Below are 11,326 nucleotides of genomic sequence, written 5' to 3' on the forward strand. Positions count from 1 at the left end.
CCTATAAATCCCTTGATTTTATAAATCTCCTCAACTATTAATTTCACCCAACTGATGATTTTTTTTACCGTGAAGGTGCCCAAAAAATATCAATCGCCTTCATCAAATCAATGATCTCAATATATCGAGTAAAATTAATATTTGAGAGCATCTGTATGATCAAGGGATTTATATGAACCCATAAAAACTAGTTTCATCTCATTTTAATCTCTCAAGATACTTCAACCGACATTAGAAAGTTTATTTTAAAAAAAAAAAATACAATGTGTAACGAATTTTGAAATTTGTCATAGATTTGATTTTTCTAATATATAAATTTAAAATTTTTGAGACTGATTGAGGTACCTAGAGAGCTCAAAATGAGATGAAACCAGTTCTTATGGGTTCCTATAAATCCCCTGATTTTATAAATATCCTCAATCACTAATTTTACCCAATTGGTGATTTTTTTACCATGAATGTGGCCAAAAATGTTAATCGCCTTTATAAAATTAATGATATCAATATATTGAGTAAAATTAATATTTAAGGGTATCTATATGATCAGCGGATTTATAGAAATACATAGGAACTGATTTAATCTCATTCTAGCTCTCTACATACCTCGACCGTCTTTAGATATTTCAAAATAAGTGTGACCTGTTAAATTACAACTTCTTATAGAAATTTATCTAAGTCTCACATGTACGTAACTGATTTACCAATTTAAGAAATCAGGGGGTTTATAGAAACCCATACGAACTTATTTCAAGTCATTTTGACCCCTCTAGGTATGTCAACCAGCTTCAGAATATTTATTTTTTTTAGAAAATAAAAATAACAATCTGTGATGAATTTTAAAATTTGTCGTAGAATCTACAATAAATTTTAAAATTCATCGCAGATTTGAGATTTTTTATATATACTAGTGATCGTGCACACGCGTCGCATGTGTAATATAATATATTGAAATTGCATTGACCTTTTATAATGAAATTATATTAATTAAAGTATTTTAGCATTAAAATACTAAAGTAGAGTCATTAGTAGAGTTATTAGGGTAAAATACTGACTTTTGAAATTTTGAATTATTTGGGTCTTTGAAAATCCGAATTGTTTGGATTTTCGAGTGTCACCCTTACGGCTTCCCTATGAAAAAAATTAATTTAATTTAATATTATAAATATCTTAGTAAAAAAAAACTAAGAAAAGTATATATATATTTTTTAACATTGTCGGTCTAAAATATTTATAGAAGCTTCTTTGATTATAGTGTTGTCAATTTAAGATGTGGGACTAAAGAGAACTATATTTTTTTATATAAAACAACCAGAGAAAATTAATGATGAGAAAAATTCATAATAATATGCCGCAGCTGAGTCTCGAAATCTAGATCACTGATTGTTTCGCTTGTGGAATTACTAATAAACCTTGGAATTATTTTTAGTATGAATAGAAAAAAAGAATATTAACGTAAATTCATTTTAGGCTTCACTAAAGTTAGTTAGTAAAGGGGGGAGATTTTTAATAAAATAGTAAGATAAATTAAAACTTTTTGAGACAGTTTGAGGTACATAGAGAGGTTGGAATGATATGAAATCAGTTCCTATGGGGTTCGATAAATCCCCTAATTTTATAAATCTCCTCAACCACTAATTTTACCCAACCAATGATTTTTTTACAACGAAGGTATCCGAAAAATGTTAATCGCCTTCATAAAATTAATGATCTCAATATATTGGGTAAAATTGATATTTGAGAGCATCTATACAATCAGGGGATTTATAGGAATCCATAGGAACTGGTTTTATCTCATTCTGTGTAAAGCCCGACCTACTTATTGCCCTAACCTAAGGCATGGGTGTTACACTTTTCATACCTTCTAAAGACTTCGTTATGTGCACACTACTCTGCCCAGAGATCTCCGAACTTGTTTCGACTGCTAAGTTGTGTTTTGGAGGGAAGCAAAGCTGAGATGAAGTCTAGATCTGCTAGAGGCTTGAGCCGTGTGGCCCTGACCGACCATGTAGACTTACCCATGAGGAACCGAGACATGGTCATGTGAAGATGACCGACTGTGTAGCCTACTAGGCCCAAAATTGGGCACGACCGTGTGTGCCACACGACCGTGTAAGGCCTTCCCTGCTAGTGCTAAAGGACACGCAGTTGTGTCACCTTTGAAGCAAGACCCATCACATGGTCATGTGTGTCACACGACCGTGTGACATTTCCAGATGCTAAGCCTTACATGGCCGTGTGTAGCACACGGCCGTGTAACCCCTTCCAGAGGCTAGGTTGGGAACGACCGTGTATACCACACGATTGTGTAGGTCCTCCAGAAAGAGAGAGCATGGCACGACCGTGTACATTCACACGGCCGTGTCAACTTGGCCGAGAGAAGAAAGTTCAGGGCCATGTGACTCTATACGGCCGTGTCACAGTCGTGTGGGGATCACACACCCCACTCTGGCACGGCCGTGTGAATTCACACGGCCGTGTCACTTGGATCGAGAGGGAGAGGTTTGGGGTCGTGTGACTCCACACGGTCGTGTCACGGGCCGTGTGGGGGTCACGCCCAGCCCTACAAAGGAAGTTGTTCTCCCCTTTGTACTCCTCCTTGGACTACCATTCTATCCCTTTTCTTGAGGAAGAGTCTGTAACACACTAATTACTACCAAACTATAAATCATCCTAAGCAATTCTTAATAGTGTGTGTTTCATGCATAGCCAAAAGATAGGAATATACACTACACCAAGGTTTAACATGTTCCTCACACTAGGAAGTTCCAGGATCTTTTTCCACGGTTCCGACACACACACCCACCAAGCACTGCTCCTGCTGCCCCCTCTTACTCGAGCTTTCCTTTACCTTTATCTGCAGTATAAGGAAATACAAATATATAAGAGGATGCTTAGTAAGTATCATCTACTCACAAAACGATACATTAAAAGAAGACATGCTTTTTAAAACTGTTGGAGGAAAACACAAGCATGCACTTGACAGTAACTCACACTAAAACCATACTTCGGAAATATATACATGACATGCATTTTTAAAACCAGTTTATCATGCAAACCATCAACTTAAAAACCATGCTAGGAATGTAAGGAACACAGGATTCTTGGCATATTATAGAGTTCATCAAGGCTACACAATATGACTCAAATTCTCAACTTGGGAAGCTTACACTAAAACAACCATGAAGTTTGAAAACATTTTAGTACATAATTAGTGAAAATAATAATCATCTTGCTTTGGGCCCGACATTGTACCACTTTGCGCGCATCCTTAATAAGATCCGAGGTAGCTAATCCCGAACCTATCAAGGTACTACTAGGCGATCTAGGGGCCTAGGGGAGATCTAGGAGCTCACCCATGGACCTTGTGTCCGGTGCATGCCTTAAATAATGTCTGCATACCTTAAATAATGACATTATAAAGATTTGAATGGAAGGAAAATGTCTGCTTTCTCTCTATAAAAGGTGGTCTTTTTCAACCTCTAAGGTATGCATACATTTAAGCACCACTATGTTTTAAAATCATCACTAAAATACGTAGAAAATCTTACCCCACAAAAACATTTCTTTTTGCACGATTTTCTTCTCCTCGGTGGCTTCTGCTCTGATGATTCTCCTCCAATGATTCCTCTTTTGCTCCGGTGATTCGTCTTCTGCTCCGGCGATTCTCCTGCTTTTTTCCTCCGACGATTCCTCTTCTCTCGTGTGATTCCTAGCAATTCCTCTTCTCCTCCGGTGATTCCTGGCGATTTCTCTTCTCCTCCTGTGATTCCTGGTGACTCCAGTGAATTTTCCTGGTCTCTGGTGAATATATCTTCTCCTACTCCAATGATTGCTCTTTCTCCTACTTCGACCCAACGCTAGTGGGCATTCCTATTCCGATTGCTTGTCCGAATCTTTTCTCCTTGACAGCAGTGGAAGCTCTTTATCTAGTATTTTTAATCATAATTTTAGGATTATTTTGATATTTAGATGATAATTTTAGGAATATTTTAATATTTAGATGATGAATTTAGGGTTATTTTGATGCTTAAATGATAATTTTTTAGTTATTTTGATTCTTAGATGATAATTGTAAAGTTATTCTTTATCTAGTATTTTTAATATTCTTAATCATAATTTTAGAATTATTTTGATACTTAAATGATAATTTTAAGGATATTTTGATATTTAGATGATAATTTTAATGTTATTTTGAGATAATTTTTTTGGATTATTTTGATGTGATTAATTAATTTAAGTTCCTTAATTAATTTCATTGAAAATTATAATCAAAATTATTTATAAGAGTTATTTATTAAATAATAATATTTTTAAAAAATATTTAACCCGATTTTATAAATATAGATAAAAGTCAGATAATAATTAAAAATTAGATTAATAATATATAAATGAGTTAAATCAATTTTTAAAAGTGATGAATTATATGAATATTGTGAGTGGTAAATTTTGTGAATGTCATGAGTTTGTTGATGAGTTATAAATTTTATACAAATATGAATATAAATAAATAAAATTATTTAAAATAAATATATATATGGTTAGTGATGAATTTGAAGAAATTCGTCGCTAACACAAGTGGTTAACGATGGATTTCTTCAAATTCACCGTTAATCCTTATATTATAATTGTTATCAGAATCTACTGTAATTGTCAGTAGACTTTTTTTACAAAAGTGATTAGCAGCACATTCTTATATATTCATCGCTAACAATAGATTTTAACAACAAATTATTTTAGTTTTCATCGCTAAAACCAGTAAATGATAGCAGCAAAGTATCTGTACATCATCGCTAACATTTACTAGTTAGTGACCAATGAAGCTAAATTCGTAGCTAACCGTGGTGTAGTTTAGCGGTGATTATAGTAACTTTGGTGGCGTCTATGTTATGTCATTAAACTTAGCGATGAAAATATTAACTTTCATCGCTAAATATGATTTGCGACACATTGATAGTGATAATATTTGAGACGAATATTTATCATCACGGATTACTATTAGCGATAAAACATATGAGTTAGTGATGAAATGATTCATTGCGCTAAATGATATTTTTCCGGTAGTGACATAACCGAGCTAAGTGCGGTAAGTGGTCTAGTTAGTTGAACTGAACCTACAAATTATTTATTTATTTTATAGTTATTTATTTATTTTTTATTCTGATTACACAGGTAAATAATAAAATAAACAACATTTATCTACCTATTTATTTTAATTCATTCTTTTATTTCCGCTCTAAATCTACTTAAAATATTAAATTTCTGCAGATCGTTGAGTTTTTTCAAAATATGAGCATCCGCATTATTATTAACGCGTTCATGCGTAAATGACAACATGTTTTTTTTTTTTAATTTTTGTTTTAATATGTACTCATTAATACTACAATAACAAAAAAACATGCCACGTTGGTATTAATAGTTCAGATATAAATGGTATTATGGTTGCTCTAAGTGAGTTTTTTTAGAACAAACTATTTAGTAGCAACGGGTTAAAATAAAATTAAAAAAAGCAAATCATTCTCTATACAATGTACTAAAGGAGACCCAAAAAAAAAAAAAAATCATCATTCGAGAAAGTGATAATTAACTTCAGTGGGATCTAGACTATAGCTGTCGGAATAAGTATTCATAAATATTTTTTAATGTATCTAGATGATCGATAAAAATTTTTTATAAGATTATATTAATCATCAATAGTAAAATTAACTCGGATGATTTACTTAAACGGTGTGCCACGAGTACAGACATCGATATCGTCATCTGAACTAGCCTCCTTTTTTTCTTAATTTTTTTCTTTTTCTCCTCTAATAAATCTCCTTTCCATTATCGTTGGACTCCTTGGCTACATCCCACGTAGCTGTTAATGTGGCTTCGCAGTTGCCCGTCACTTCAAGCTTGGTCGACTAAAAAAAATTGAATATATGGTGCCAATAAACTCTAAAATTGTATTCATTCAAATTATTTTAGCCTTATTAGGAGAAATGTATTATATTATTTAATAATATTTTTATAATTAATTAATTAATTCTTTATTAGTTAAATTATATTTTATTTTTTTAGTTTAATTTATTAGCCATCTTTAATATATTTATACCGTCTAATTTATTTTTTATATTAACTTTTAAAATTATACTTAATTAATATTAGAAATTTTATTTTATCATTTCTGGCAACTCTACAAATGGATCTTCCAAGTTCATCGAGTGTCTTCTCTTCTCTTAAGCTAGCTTAAGAGGCTGCTAATGGTAAACCGTGGAATCCAAGTGCAGAATTTTAAGAATTAGCCTTATATATCACTACAAAAAAAATACAATTTGGGGGCGAAAGTTTGGGACAAATAAAATTCGTTACAAATTTGTGACTAATTTTGCAATGAAAACCTAATTCATCGCAAATTAGCAATGAAAATAGAAACGAAAGAAATTCGTCGCAAATTCGCAATAAATATATTTTCGTCGCAAAATTCGTTGCCAATCGTCGAAAAATAAATTTCGTTGAAAAATTTATAAAAATTGCGACGAAAAAAATTATTCATTGCAGAAGCAGAGATAAATAGATAAATTTTTGCAACAAATATCTGGTTTCATTGCAAATTGGCGATGAATATATATTCGTCATCATTTTCGTCGCATATTAGGGACGAATTCCCGAGTTCGTCGCAAAATTTATTTTTATTAAGTGATACTTTAAAAATTTGGAAGATGACCCTAGAGAGCTCGAAATGACACGAAATAAGTTTCTATGGGTTCGTACCATTGTCCTAGTATTATTAGTGGGCTCAAACAAAATTTTTAACGAATATACAGATGTTTAAAAAATGTTTACATCGAACGAGTAATAAATATTAAAATCTTGTTCCAAAAATTTATAAACATTGGTGTATTAGTTAAAAATTTTGTTTGAGGCGAGTAATAAGATGAGGAGAACGATACAAACCCAAAGAAATTTGTTTCGTGTCATTCTGAGCTCGCTAGGGTCATCTTCCAATTTTTAAAAGTTTAAGACGAATTTCAAGTTTGTCGCAAAAATTATTTTTTTCTAAAATCAAAATAAATGCGTATAAAATACGGAAGATGGGCCTAGAGAGCTTGGAATCACATGAAACAAGTTCCTATGCGTTTGTATCGATCTCATGATCACAATGATGACCTCAAATAACTAATAAAATTTTTTAATCATAATAATAATTAGATGGACTCTATAAACCTTAAGACTTGGTGAAAAAGAGTTAGAGTTTGAAAATGATTAGGTGGTTTTGATATCCAAAAATCACTCACCTAAATATATTGTGTGAAAAAAATATTTGAGTTCATCATTGTGATCAGGAGATCGATAAGAACCCATAAAAACTTGTTTCATGTGATTCCGAGCTCTCTAGGTCAATCTTCCATATTTTATACGTATTTATTTTGATTTATAAAAAAATTAATTTCTGTGACAAACTTGAAATTCGTCCCAAATCAGGGACGAACTCAGAAGTTCGTCCCTAATTTGGGACGAATTTCAAGTTTGTCACAAAAATCTATTTTTTTAGGTTAAACTTATAAAAATTGGAAGATGGCCCTAGAGAACTCGGAATGACACAAAATAAGTTTCTATGAGTTCGTATCAATCTCGTAACCTTACTAATGGGCCCAAACATAATTTTTAACCAATACACTGATGTTAATAAATTTTTGCAACAAGAATCAAATATCTATTACTCGTTCAGGGTAAAAAATTTATAATCATCAGTATATTTGTTAAAAATTATGTTTGACCCCATTAATGAGATCAGGAGAACGATACGAACCCAAAGAAATTTGTTTCGTGTCATTCCGAGCTCACTAGGGCCATCTTCCAATTTTTAAAAGTTTAACCTAAAAATAGATTTTAGGGACGAACTTGGAAATTCGTCCCAAATTAGGGATGAACTTCTGAGTTCGTCCCTGATTTGGGACGAATTTCAAGTTTGTCACAAAAATTATTTTTTTCTAAAATCAAAATAAATGCGTATAAAATACGGAAGATGGGCCTAGATAGCTCGGAATCACATGAAACAAGTTCCTATGGGTTCGTACCGATCTCATGATCACAATGATGGCCTCAAATAACTAATAAAATTTTTTAATCGTAATAATAATTAGATGGACTCTATAAACCTTAAGACTTGGTGAAAAAGAGTTAAGTTTGAAAATGATTAGGTGGTTTTGAAATCCAAAAATCACTCACCTAAATATATTGTGTGAAAAAATATTTGAGGTCATCATTATGATCAGGAGATCGATACGAACCCATAGAAACTTGTTTCATGTGATTCCGAGCTCTCTAGGTCTATCTTCCATATTTTATACGCATTTATTTTGATTTATGAAAAAATTAATTTTTGCGACAAACTTGAAATTTGTCCCAAATCAGGGACGAACTCAGAAGTTCGTCCCTAATTTGGGATGAATTTCAAGTTTGTCGCAAAAATCTATTTTTTTAGGTTAAACTTATAAAAATTGGAAGATGGTCTTAGAGAACTCGGAATGATACGAAACAAGTTTCTATGAGTTTGTATCAATCTCGTGACCTTACTAATGGACCCAAACATAATTTTTAATCAATACACTGATGTTAATAAATTTTTGCAACAAGAATCAAATATTTATTACTCGTTCGGGGTAAAAATTTATAATCGTCAGTATATTTGTTAAAAATTATGTTTGACCCCATTAATGAGATCAGGAGAACGGTACGAACCCAAAGAAATTTGTTTCGTGTCATTCTGAGCTCACTAGGGCCATCTTCCAATTTTTAAAAGTTTAACCTAAAAATCAGATTTTAGGGACGAACTTGGAAATTCGTCCCAAATCAGGGACGAACTTCTGAGTTCGTCCTTGATTTGGGACGAATTTCAAGTTTGTCGCAAAAATTATTTTTTTCTAAAATCAAAATAAATGCGTATAAAATACGGAAGATGAGCCTAGAGAGCTCGGAATCACATGAAACAAGTTCCTATGAGTTCGTATCGATCTCATGATCACAATGATAGCCTCAAATAACTAATAAAAATTTTTAATCGTAATAATAATTAGATGGACTCTATAAACCTTAAGACTGGGTGAAAAAGAGTTAAGTTTGAAAATGATTAGGTGGTTTTGATATCCAAAAATCACTCACCTAAATTTTTCATGTCATTCCGAGCTCTCTAGGGTCATTTTCCAAATTTTTAGAATATCACTTAAAAAAATAGAAAGTTTACGACGAATTTTGACTTCGTCCCTAATTTGGGATGAAATTGGCAACGAATTGTTTTTCGTCGCAAAAATCGCAATAATCCCGATCCCTACCGTGCCCTAATTCTTTTTCTTCTCTTCTCCATCAGCTCGTGCGGCGGCAGTGAACCTTCTGCCCTATTCCGGCCACGATCTCCAGCAGGTAAAGTTCATTTCTCTCCCTCTTTTTTCCCAACCATACTAGAGTGTAAGGCGACGACCGCTGCTTGGTCGCGCCGGCTGTTCTTGCACGGCACACACGAATCTCCGACCCCCTATATGCTGCTGTCGGTCCTCAGCGGCCGCTGGTGGCCTTGGCGGCCGCTGCCGGCCCAAGGTCGTTGCCGACCGCCTGGCGACACTGGCTTGCTGGTCGCTGCCCCCCTGTGATGCCTCGGGGGCTGGTGGCCTTGGTGGCCACTGTCGGCCGCTTGGCGACATTGCCTTGCTTGTTGTCGGCCACCTGTGATGCCTAGGGGGGCTGTTGCCAGTCTCGTGCTACTGACCCCAGCGGTCATTGCCGGCTCTTGTCGACTGTTGCTTTCCGTCGGTGTTGGAGGATATAATTATTTTTTGAATCTTATATACAATTGTAAACATTTTATTGTTTCTTGTGTAGGTTTGTACATCGACGCAGTTTGGAGAGACGCTCATTGTTGTTCTCCTTTGTCAGGTATATGTATTTATACTTGTTTATTAATAATGATAATAATAATGATACTGTATTTGTCTATTGTACTATCTCTTGTTTTTATTTTGGTTGTTATATAGTATTTTCATATTGTATGTTCACTTGCTTCATATTTACCATTGGTTTGTTGTCTAGAAGTTTTTTATTATTGTAATTTATTGTAAACAAACAAAATGTAGAATGAAAGAAGTTGGATGTATAACAAGAATCTGCCTAACCGTCGGGGATTAACTGATGAGTTTATCACTGGCTTGAGGCAATTTTTGAATTTTGCATGTAGTCAAGCTGAGTATATGGATGGCAATAAGATAAGGTGTCCGTGTAGAAAGTGTCACAATGGTAAATTTTTACCCTCTGATAAAGTTGAAGAACATCTTTGTAGATTTGGATTTACCCCAAATTACTATAATTGGGCATCTCATGGTGAGCCGTTCATATCTGATGAGGATTATGAACGAAATATACAAGTCTCAGTTAGTGGTGATCAGAGTTATTATAATCAACTAAATCCGTATCAGAGGATGATAATTGATGCAGCAGGTCAGAATTTCAATCCCGACATGCATGGTATAAGTTCTAGTTATCCTCCACCAGTTGAACAAATGTTTAATACTTATACATCACCATTGGAGGAGGTAGAAGTGCTAGGTGTTGATGAAACATATATTAAATTTCAAGAAGTGTTGAGTGCTGCTGATGAACCATTATGGGCTGGTTGTGACACTCACACGAAATTATCTCTCACCGCAAGACTGTTGAATGTCAAGTCAGAGTGCAATTTGTCAGAAGATTATTTTAATAAGTTTGTTCAAACTTTTAAAGAGGCATTGCTGCGTGATAATATATTGTCCAATGATTTTTACAGTATGAAAAAACTTATTAAAGAATTAGGTCTTTCGGTGGAAAGAATTGATACATGCAGAGATGATTGCATGCTATATTGGGGAGATAATGCAGATGCAAATGTTTGTAAATTCTGTAATCAAGATCGGTACAAAAGCACCAGAAGGAATCAACAACGACGTAAATCATACAGTCAGATGTTTTATTTGCCTTTAACTCCTAGGTTACAAAGGTTTTATGCATCAAAGGCAACTGCTGAATACATGACTTGACATGCAAATCATCAAACAGAAGAGGGGTTAATGTGTCATCCATCAGATGCAGAGGCATGGAAAAATTTTGATAGAACATATCCAGAATTTGCAAAGGAGATTCGAAACATTAGATTAGGTCTGTGTGCTGATGGTTTTGCTCCATTTGGTAAATCATGCAGAAATTATTCATGTTGGATAGTTATCGTAACTCCGTATAATCTTCCACCTGGAATGTGCATGAAAACACCCTATATGTTTTTAACTTTGGTTGTCCCTGGACCGCAAAATCCAAAAAAGTTAAT

This window comes from Zingiber officinale, chromosome 3B, assembly GCF_018446385.1.
Source record: "Zingiber officinale cultivar Zhangliang chromosome 3B, Zo_v1.1, whole genome shotgun sequence".
Taxonomy (NCBI): domain Eukaryota; kingdom Viridiplantae; phylum Streptophyta; class Magnoliopsida; order Zingiberales; family Zingiberaceae; genus Zingiber; species Zingiber officinale.